Source organism: Mytilus edulis, chromosome 5 (assembly GCF_963676685.1).
Source record: "Mytilus edulis chromosome 5, xbMytEdul2.2, whole genome shotgun sequence".
Taxonomy (NCBI): Eukaryota; Metazoa; Mollusca; class Bivalvia; order Mytilida; family Mytilidae; genus Mytilus; species Mytilus edulis.
The window spans coordinates 55,359,898-55,371,051 of record NC_092348.1 but is presented as its reverse complement, the minus strand read 5'-3'; the positions used below and the strand labels follow the sequence as shown (position 1 = coordinate 55,371,051).

Sequence of the window (11,154 nt, the reverse complement as noted above, 5' to 3'; positions counted from 1 at the left end):
AAAAAAACGAACAAGCATCACAGAAACTGCTTTATGATATAGAAAGTCTTAATTGTGTCTACTTTACTGGTTGAATATAACATGTATAACTACCCAATGTGTCACACGGTCTGCATTTTACATTAAATGTGAGCAATACAAGCTAAACATTTGGCCGTCATTAGATAAAAAATATATAAGTGTCTGAGTGTTTGTGGTTTTCTTGGGTTTTTTTTTAATAATTCACTTAATAATCAGTTCCCTTAGTACCTTATGATAAGACTATTTATAAATAAATTGTGAGTAACATTAATCTAGCCATTTTTCAAGATATTGGTCTTAAAAAACACAAATAGCTCTTCTTTTTATCAAATTCATCCTCCATTGACGAAAATCTGTTCTTTAAAGACATGAAGATTATGACATCTACAGTTTCTTGTTATTGAGGTTTCAAAATTTGTTCTTACAGATGAAAGAAAAAACGAACTCTGTATAGGAAATTATTAGTTTTGGCACATTATAAAAGTTGGTTTTGCAGAAAATGGTGGCAATTCAATCATAAAGTCAATAAAATGTGAGCAAAATAAGTCTGCATTTGCCTTAATTTTGACGTTTTTTATGTTGAAATATCATAAAAAAATGGAAAGGGTATCGAACACTATTTATTTTGGACCAAAAGCCTATGATCGAATTGCTGAAGGCAACACGGTGACCTGAATGAGTTCTAGCGCTCCTGTATTCTCTGGTCAGTTAGTCCATATATATTTGTCTCATTGGCAATCATATGCAACTTCTAATTTTATATTTTTCTGCATCTCTCATGCAAGGACAGAACCTTTTCAATAAATATTGATGTGGTGCGAGTCAATATGAATTGTCAAACTTACAGTGACTGAAAAAGGTGAACAAATATTTAGCTTCGTGCTAATATGGCAAGCCTCGAACCAATAACACGACCAGTTAAGAAACAATCTGGGGGCCATTTTTTGTAATGAGATTGTTCTAAATATTGTGTCTCGAACTTGAACATAAAATCAATTAACTATGACTAATAACAAATAATCTGTGCGTAAAAGAACATTGAACTTCAGGTTTATTATTTTTTTTATATTACAAACGTTTAATGAAATAAAATGAAGCAATCCTACTTGCCTGAAGTTGGGTCCCGTGATGACGGAGTTGAAGGTAATGCTAAAAAATGTAATAAAACTATAATTAAATATATGATATTCAACTTTCAGAAGCAAACATTTATATGGGCAACATATCGTTTCGATGACGAATATAATATAAATCTAAGTTTAAATATGATACAATTTAAGTATTTTTCTAAGATGATAAAAAGATAATCGAATTAACATATTTGAGTATCTGTTATGGCTTTTGGAGCAATCAGATGTCTTAACACTCTCAATTAATACGATGCAAGCTCCACTCTCTTAAAAGAGTTTTTTGAATATATTGAAAGGTAAAATCACAATGGATTGAACCTGATTTTGAAGCTACCTAAACCTCTCACTTGTTTGACAGTCACATCAAATTCCATTATACTGGACAACGATGTGTGAACAAAACAAACAGACAAAATAGGTAAAAATGTCAAAATAGGGGTACAGCAGTCAACATTGTGTTATAATTCAAATCACTAGAAATTCAAACAAGTATATAACAAAAAAGTACAAGAAGACATATAGACAAAGCACATTAGCAAAAATTAAAGACAAAAACACAAAAATTGTAATAGATCAATACAAAGCGACGGGATGTATAAGTACATGTCAAATTGATATCACAAAAAACAGACTAAACAGTAAAATTAGTATTCATAAAGACAAATAAAATTAATGTATTATCTTTCCAATCGGACTTGAAATAAAGAATACAGCAGATACGGTTAAATATGTCTCTTTTCTTTACTTTCATTTAGAAATTAATAAAGTTTTATTGACGATCTTGAAAACACATGAGGATTTCGAACTGTCGGTTGAAAAGGAAACTAAACTACAAAGGAGATAATTTAAGCTTCACAATTGTAACCTTTCCATTTCTATGTAACTAGCAACATTTTAGAACCAGTTCAAAATGGGGTATATATCTTTCAGTTGAACCGATATTAATACTAGCATATCCTATGATGATTTCCTTGATATTGGCTAGCTAACATGGAAATAGTAACACAATAGTTATCATATGTGGACCAAGGTATGCTTACTATTCTGGATGACCTGAGATAATCCCCGGTATTTTATTTTATTTCTAAGTTGTGTTTTTTTTAATACTGTTGTTTCTGTTCTTGATGGTTTCTTATATGAGTATGATTTCAGTGTATATTCACTTCTTAGTTTTCATACTAGTATGTCTTTTGATTGATTGAGTTAAGCCATTTCAATTGGTATTTTATAGTGTGTCTACCTATGTTGTGAAATAACAGGTAAGGGTGAAGGTTGGTACCTATTTAAACGTTTAAACACGCTGCATTTGTTTGAACCGGTCCTAAGTCGGGAACATTATGTTCAGTGTTGTCGTTTATTGATAAATGTTTTTTATATAGATTATACCGTTGGTTTCCTGTTTGAATGGTTTTACACTAGTCATTTATGGGGCCCTTTATAGCTTGCTGTTCGGTGTGAGCCAAGGCTCCGGTTTGAAGACAGTATTTTGACCTATAGTGGTTTACTTTTACAAATTATGACTTGAATGAAGAGTTGTCGCATTGATACTCATTCCACATCTTCTTATATCTATGAATACTATGATCCCTTTAGTATTTCTGCCTCTTTTTATACAAATTAAATGTCATACCAAGTTTTCAATCGTTTGAAAGTCGTGAAGGTAAGACGATATACAAACTTACCTATTATAATTGTAAAATAAGCGGCCTCTCCTGAACTAGTAACACATTTCCATATAACATTATTTTCAGTAATTTCTAATGGATTTATACGAACAGATATCCCAGTCGCATTCCTTGTAAACGAAAAGTTTCCATGTATTGTGATAGTGCAGTGACCTACAGAACAGTCTGTCAGCATGGTTTCATTTCTATACCACGATGCAGAAAACGAGTCAGTTGTAAATGATGGTATATCACAGTATAAGGAAAAACTAGCACCAACAGACAGGGACCCATGGCTTGTTATATTCAATCCTAGATTAAAAAATATTGCTTTATAAATTATATTACCTGCAAGTAATATTAAAAACTTCAAAATGTTTTAAAAACTTAAATTATAAAGCTGGTACAAGATAAACGAAGAATGTCAATTTTATCATATTTAACGGAAATTAAAATTTTCCCAGTGCCCAATTTTAAAATTTTAGTTTTCTTAATGTCCTACATGTAATCAAGGACCTATCATACTACATTTTAAGCCCAACTTGCTTCCTGCGAAGAAAAATTCTGATGACGTAATGCAATATACTCTCGCAAGTATTTTTTAAAATACATGGTTTCTAATAGAACATATTCTAAAATAAGGTGGCCGTTGTTCAAATCTAGTCATCTGGTAGGACAAAACAAATAAAGTTCACAAATAAAACGTAGTGAATTGCATTAACTCAAAATGACCGGGTACTTTCAACAGCATTAGTGTCTCCTGATATGAATGCACTTACCAGTATAAAAATACTGACAACAAAGTGGGAAATCCGATATTTCATGAATGTATAATTACATATGTTAGACGCAATAAGTGAAATTAGTCACTATGCGTAGATCCTATGAAATGAGCTAACGCCTAGGCATTGTTATTAAATTGTCTGTAATTTTTAGGCATGAAGCTTATTTTCTGAAATATGAGGAAGATTTTTCAACATATTACCAAACACCATTTCGATGAAATGTGTCTTAATAGATAGTATCTACTTGAATTATATTCCAAATACTAAGATACTATCAATGGTTGATAACTAAAGAATAGGAAAATGATGAGAATGTCACTATTTGTATTTTTCTTTAAAACTGTATTGTGTTTTGGAACAGACATATACAGAAACAGGCCATAGTTACGACAGGAATCGTAACTATGATAACAACACATATTTCCTGTGATTCCACTTTACTACCAGTGTCTAATTCACCTTGTGAAAACATTTACATACAGAAAAAAAAGAGTAGTATAAATAAAAAAAAAGTCAGGTTGGTTTAATGAATTTCCAATCAAACTCAGATAGGAACTATTAATGTCTTATGGTGTACCAAGATTATGGCTTACAAATTTGTGTAACTCTCACATTTAAATTTGCGTAAAACTTCAGTTGTTATCATATACCAAATATCTTTTAATTTACTGTCTAGCCGTTATCTTATTGCATAGGATGTAAGCTTAATGCATATGTTTACTTATCGCCGCTTACATGTAGACAATAATAGTTAATTGTCTTAACAACTCAACGATATAAGGACGAGGCTTTATTATTATGAGGCTGACTTTATGCAGGAACTTCTTAGGAAGAAAGATAAGAAGTTAGCAATATCCTTTAACTCTACTTTCCGCTATATAGATGACGTTCTTTCACTAAACAATTCAAAATTTGGTGACTATGTGGAACGCATCTATCCCATCGAATTGGAGATAAAGGATACTACAGATACAGTTAAGTCGGCTTCATATCTTGACTTACATCTAGAAATTGACAATGACGGTCGGTTGAAAACAAAACTTTACGACAAAAGAGATGATTCCAGCTTTCCAATTGTGAACTTTCCATTTCTAAGTAGCAACATTCCAGCAGCACCTGCATACGGGGTATATATCTCCCAATTGATACGATATTCCCGTGCTTGCATTTCCTATCATGATTTTCTTGATAGAGGGTTACTGCTCACAAGGAAGCTATTAAACCAAGAGTTCCAAATGGTGAAGTTGAAATCATCCCTTCGTAAATTTTACGGACGCCATCACGAGTTGGTTGACCGTTATGGAATAACCGTTTCACAAATGATATCGGATATGTTCCTTACGTCGTAACTACAATCCCCTTCCCTTTCATGAATGTGACCTACCGAATTAGACTATTTACCGGATTTGTAATCACATAAGCAACACGACGGGTGACACATGTGGAGCAGGATCTGCTTACCCTTCCGGAGCACATGAGATCACCCCTAGTTTTTGGTGGGGTTCGTGTTGTTTATTCTTTAGTTTTCTATGTTGTGTCGTGTGTGCTATTGTTTTTCTGTTTGTCTTTTTCATTTTTAGCCATGGCGTTGTCAGTTTGTTTTGGATTTGTGAGTTTGACTGTCCCTTTGGTATCTTTCGTCCCTCTTTTAGAAACGGGGAAATGCCAGGCTCTGCTGACCCATTTCCCCCTTTTGGGCCGAATCCGTATATCGTTGGTACGTCAATTAAATACACTATTACTGTCTTTATACTGCAATCTAGAAAACAAATATTTGTTGTTTATTGTGTTTTTGCTATTTATTTGATTTAAATATTTGTGAAACATCACACTTTAAAAATTCCTCATATCTGGCGGAGTAATGGTATAACACAATAACATTCGATCTGTTGAAACAAATCCGATGGTGAACGAATTCGTTTGGGTTTGGACTAAAATATGAACAATAAGCTTTTAACAGTCTATTATCTGTACTTGGAATTATTTTTAACTATGGAATTTGCTTGATTTCTTGTTATTGAAATTTTTAATAAATTCCATGATTATTCTGTACTGAAATGTTCTTGTGCTGCGCACAACACTTTCTATTACAAAGAAAATAGTATATTTTCAATAGAATGTACTGTGCCGCGCACAACACTATCTTTACAAAATACATTGTATGGAAAGTGTTATTAACCACTCAAAATATCATAATACAAAATAAACATGGAATTTATAAAAAAAAAAATTAAACACAAGAAATTATGCGAATTCCATAATTAAAAATAATTCCTAGTTCAAATAATAGCCTGTTTTTTTATTCTTTAATTGCTTTTGTTTACAATAAAGAATATTATGTCTTATTTCTTGTCCGGATTTGGATATATTGTAGGCCCTTTTTTCAATTATTGTGGCCTCAAACATCACTAAAGATACACTATTTTTTTAAATGCGCATCTTCTGCATTACAATTGTAACCGTTTATGTTATTATACAAGGCATTTGAACTTATTTATTTTAGCAGTTTTATCAGTCTTTTTATAATTTTGTTTTTAGACTTTTAGTCCATTTCAAAAACCACTTACATCTGGATGCAAAAAAAACAACATTTTGTTGGATTATTATTTTAGTCTCTTTGTATGTATTAACACCGAATGACGATGAATCCTGTCAAAATCATTGTCCATGCCAGGTAAAACCAAGTTGCTTAACAACTGTTAAACTGGGCGTTTGAATCAAGTCGATTTGAAACAATTAAACATACAGATGAAACTAATCATGTTTATTTGTTAATTTTTATTATTTTCGATTCTCATAATTCATATAGATATTGCTTTGTCACCACGTCTATATTTACCTACTGTCTTAACATGTTCCAATCGTTATATAACCGGAACGTCTTTTATACTGTACTTCACGTTATTTAATTTTTGACAATGCGGTGACCTGTAGTATGTATTAAATCTTTTATGGGTTTTTTTTTCGTTGGATTATTGTCTTATCATTAATCTTATCATTACAACACCTACCTAGGGTTACCCATCATAGATCACATTTTGACTAAAAAATGTACCACTAGCCAAGTATAGTCAGTACTCCTGTGCTGGTATGTTCTGTCATTGATATGGTCATAGTCATAGATTAACCATTTACAAAACTTTGAATTTGACTACCATAGCTGTGTTTCACAAAATCTTCCAAAATTTGTGTCCTTCAACATCATACCTTTTTATTTTATTATTTGAGTGTCACTGGTGAGTTTTTGTATACGAAACGCGCGTATGTCGTTTAAAATGTGAATCATTGACTCTATGATGAGTTTATTTACCAAAATACCAAACTCAAAGGTAAATTGAAAAAGGAAGGAATTCATTATACATTTAAAACACATGCGAACGCTTGACTTTATAAAACAAAGGAAAACCGGTAAACAACTGTGTATAATGAAACAACTGGACGACTTTTCGTAGCTGGTGAGGCCCTTAACTGATTTTATGACTATTTCTTCGTTTTGACAATTATGTCGAAAACTATGAAGGATAAATTGAAACTGTAAATAGCAAAATTAATCAGTAATCTGCAAACATTTCTAGTATGAAAGAAATCATCAGATGTCTTTTTAAACGAATTAATTCTCAAAAATTGAGAATTTTTCAGTGTGTGCATATCATCTCGATAACAGAAAAGTAAAAAAAAAGGAATGGTAATTTATCGACAATAAATCTCACAAAAAGACTATGAAGATACAAAATAGTGTAACACACATATCTTAGGAAAACGCATGAACTCAAAACGAGCAAAACCGACTGCGTATTCCAGGTAAAAAGTAAAACCACAAAAATACTAAATTCCGAGGAAATTTCAAAAAGTAGAGTCCCTAATCAAATGGCACAGTTAAAAGCTCAATCACGCCGAACGAATGCATGGATAACAACTGCCATACTCTTGACTTGGTACAGGAATTTATGTGTGTAGAAAAAGGTGAATTAAACCTGGTTTTATAGGTCTCTTGATATGCATGCACAATCCACAATGTGTATCCAAAAGCAGTCAAGTTATTAAAATCGTAACAAGATGTTATCAAAAAAAATATGAATGACGAAGAAAATATTCTTAAGGTGAGCGATAAAGGCAGCATTTTATTAAATGATCTAGAGCGAATCGGACATAGATTTAATATGAATCATTCTTTATACATATTTCAAAGAATACATTACCAAATAATACTTTAAATTCCAATAACATTAGAACAAATTGTTGTACTGGTCGAACATTCATATCCGCTGCTTCAAGTTTCTTAATCAATTTCTTCAGAGAACAGTGAAATTTCTTTGTGAATGGTATTCTGTAAATAGTTATCAAAGGTACAAGGATTAAAACAGTATCAACTCGAATGCTGTTATTTTAAAATTGTCCAATACGTTTACATTACGTTTATCGGTGAAACTATTCAAAACATTTAGTGACAAATAACGTAATTTTGTTTTCTATAAATAACTTTGAACAGAATTAAAAGTTAAAAAATAACAACAGTCACTTTCCTTTTTTGTTTTATTTCGAAATGAGTATTTGAAACACAGATACAATCATTGATTTATGACGTAATATTTGTTATGATTTATTAATATTACTGTCTACCAAAACGTAAATGAATTTAATTTACAATGTTCGAAATGTGAGTAATTTTGAAGCCAATGTACAGTATAACAGTTTCGCTTCTCATCACAATAAAAGTAGTCTTACATTGATATAAAAACAAACATTACGTAAAGTGCAGTAAACGTATCACAAGTTACCTATCAAATAGGTATACAGATGAAACGAGTGAAATCAACACCAATAAATCATTTAAATACCCCTATTTGATAGCAGGAACCAATATTGTTTTACTAGTATTGAGCGGCGAAGGAGTGTTTTATGTTTTACTATTCAAATTCTTTTAACCCTTAATTTCTTTATTGGATCTTTCAAATACCCAATATTATATCCATAATCAAATATAAAATATTGAAAACAAAGAACTGTCGACTTTTCACTCCAATCTGAAAATAAAAATTACAAGTATAAGGCATAAAGTTTTGATAATCGTTTTCAATCTCGGTCGAAGATCGACATTTTTACTTACCATGCACATAGTCTGTCATCAAACATATGATTATTTGTTCTCCTTTCAACGAATGTTCTTGATATTGCCGTAGAACAAACGTTATTTCAAACAGGATGTAAGTTATCGTTAAACATGTTAAATGATCTATTTAATGCATTGACATCATTTGAATACCGTACAAAGATCTTTGAACGTTTTGTGTTTCGACATGATCCACATGGACATGAATAATCCGAAAAGAGTCGATTGACATCACTCAAATATGTTGAATATTAAGTAGTTGTAGTCAGTGTCATCCAAAATGTGCTCTTTTAAAATCACATGTGCACGTATTAAACATATACATGTATATCTATACCATGAGTGGCAAAGTGCCAATGAAGATAAAAAATATTATATGTGTGCTACGATATACATCTTGAATGACAAGTAGTCATTCATAACCAATAGGTTAAGCGTTCCAGTTTGTAAAGGTTCTTACGACGAAGATATGTTTTCGTTATACTGGAATAAGAATTGTTATTAGTTGGTGTATTACTTTGTGAAAAAGAAGTAAATGTGACGTTTTTCGTTTCGCTTGTAACAGTGACAATTTGAGTTCCCTTAAATAGTATGTTCCCATATCAAAATAAGGAGATATCGTATGTTTGCCAATAAGACAAATAACCACCAAAGTTCAAATGAAGTGGATATAAGCTTTTATAGACAATGAGAAAACCTAAAACCATATAGTCGGTTTTAAAGGCACTGAGATGAAAAATATGAAATAATTCTATTGACAAAATTAACCACATAATTTACAATAACTCAATGTACGCCAAACAAATATGACAGAAATAAACAAACGACAATCACTGAACTACAGAATTGGGACAGACACATAAAGAATGTAACGGAGTTGAAAATGTTTATGAGCGATTAGCCCTTTCATAAAATAGGACAGTGGTGTTACAGCACAATATAAGAGAAAAATATAAAAAATCATTTGAATATAGTTATCAAAGGTACCAGGATTATAATTTAGTACGCCAGACGCGAGTTTCGTCTACATATGACTCATCAGTGGTGCTCATATCAAAATATTTATGAAGCCAAACAAGTACAAAGTTGAAGAGCATTGAGGCTCCAAAATTCCAAAAAGTTGTGATAAATACGGCTAAGGTTATCTATGCCTGGGATAAGAAAATCCTTAGTTCTTCGAAAAATTCAAAGTTTTGTTAACAGGAAATTTATAAAAAAAAAATGACCACATTATTGATATTCATGTCAACACCGAAGCGTTTAAATTTACTACTGGGCTGGTGATAGCCTCGGGGACGAAACGTCCTCCAGCAGTAGCATCGACCCAGTGGTGTAAATAGTTATCAAAGGTACCAGGATTATAATTTAGTACGTCAGACGCGCGTTTCGTCTTCATAAGACTCATCAATGACGCTCATATTAAAATATTTATAAAGCCAAACAAGTACAAAGTTGAAGAGCATTGAGCATCCAAAACTCCAAAAAGTTGTGCCAAATACGGTTAAGGTTATCTATGCCTGGGATAAGAAAATCCTTAGTTGAACAAATGAAAATTAATGCCATTAGTTGAACAATAATATGTGACTTCAGTTGATTATTAAAGGATTTTGATAGTACCATTACTTATGGCCAAGACAATAAGATACATTGTACTTATCATTCTGATATCTGGTAGATAGTTTTCCCACTTGAAACTACGCCACATCTTATATATATAATTACTCTAAATATCAGCACAACAATGTTAAATCTGCAAATTTGCGGAAGCAAATTTTTGTTCTTCCTTCGCCGGGATTCGAACTCATGATATATGGATATCGAGACAACACCTCCTGCACTGTGTCTAGCGCTCTAGACATCTCGGCTTCCTAGACTGAACTTATAATACAGCTTTCGGTGGCCTAGTGTTACCTTTCCTTGTGATAGAATCTACAGTTGTAACATAGTACATGATATAGTAGGTATGAAGATGAAATTGATTGCAGATAAGCTAAATATCTATCGTAAAGGATCGTGAGATACATCACAGAAATAATATACATGTATATATAATGTCTTGTCTGGTTTTATTGTGGTGTTGGGTTAATGTTTCATTGAAACATTTCAAGTTATTTGATTATCTACATTCCACCTATTTATGATATTCATCAAATAGAATATAGTGTTCTCTTTACAACTATTTATATATGATGATTTCAAATATGATATTGTATATAATAAGAATTGAGATTGAAATATGAAATAGATATTTGTAATCTCTTCGTAAATTTTACGGACGCCATCACGAGTTGGTTGACCGTTATGGAATAACCGTTTCACAAATGATATCAGATATGTTTCTTACGTCGTAACTACAATCCCTTCCCTTTCATGAATGTGACCTACCGAATAAGACTAATTACCGGATTTGTTATCACATAAACAACACGACGGGTGCCACATGT

General features: G+C 31.8%; 1 long non-coding RNA gene across 1 annotated transcript; it reads right to left on the bottom strand.

The window, feature by feature from the left end:
• Positions 1–1,129: 1,129 nt before the first annotated feature.
• Positions 1,130–8,996, bottom strand: LOC139523976 (uncharacterized). The gene is made up of 4 exons (XR_011664723.1): positions 8,708–8,996; positions 7,800–7,927; positions 2,834–3,127; positions 1,130–1,170 (listed from the first exon to the last, which is right to left on the bottom strand). It is a non-coding gene; the product is annotated as an uncharacterized lncRNA (long non-coding RNA).
• Positions 8,997–11,154: the final 2,158 nt, after the last annotated feature.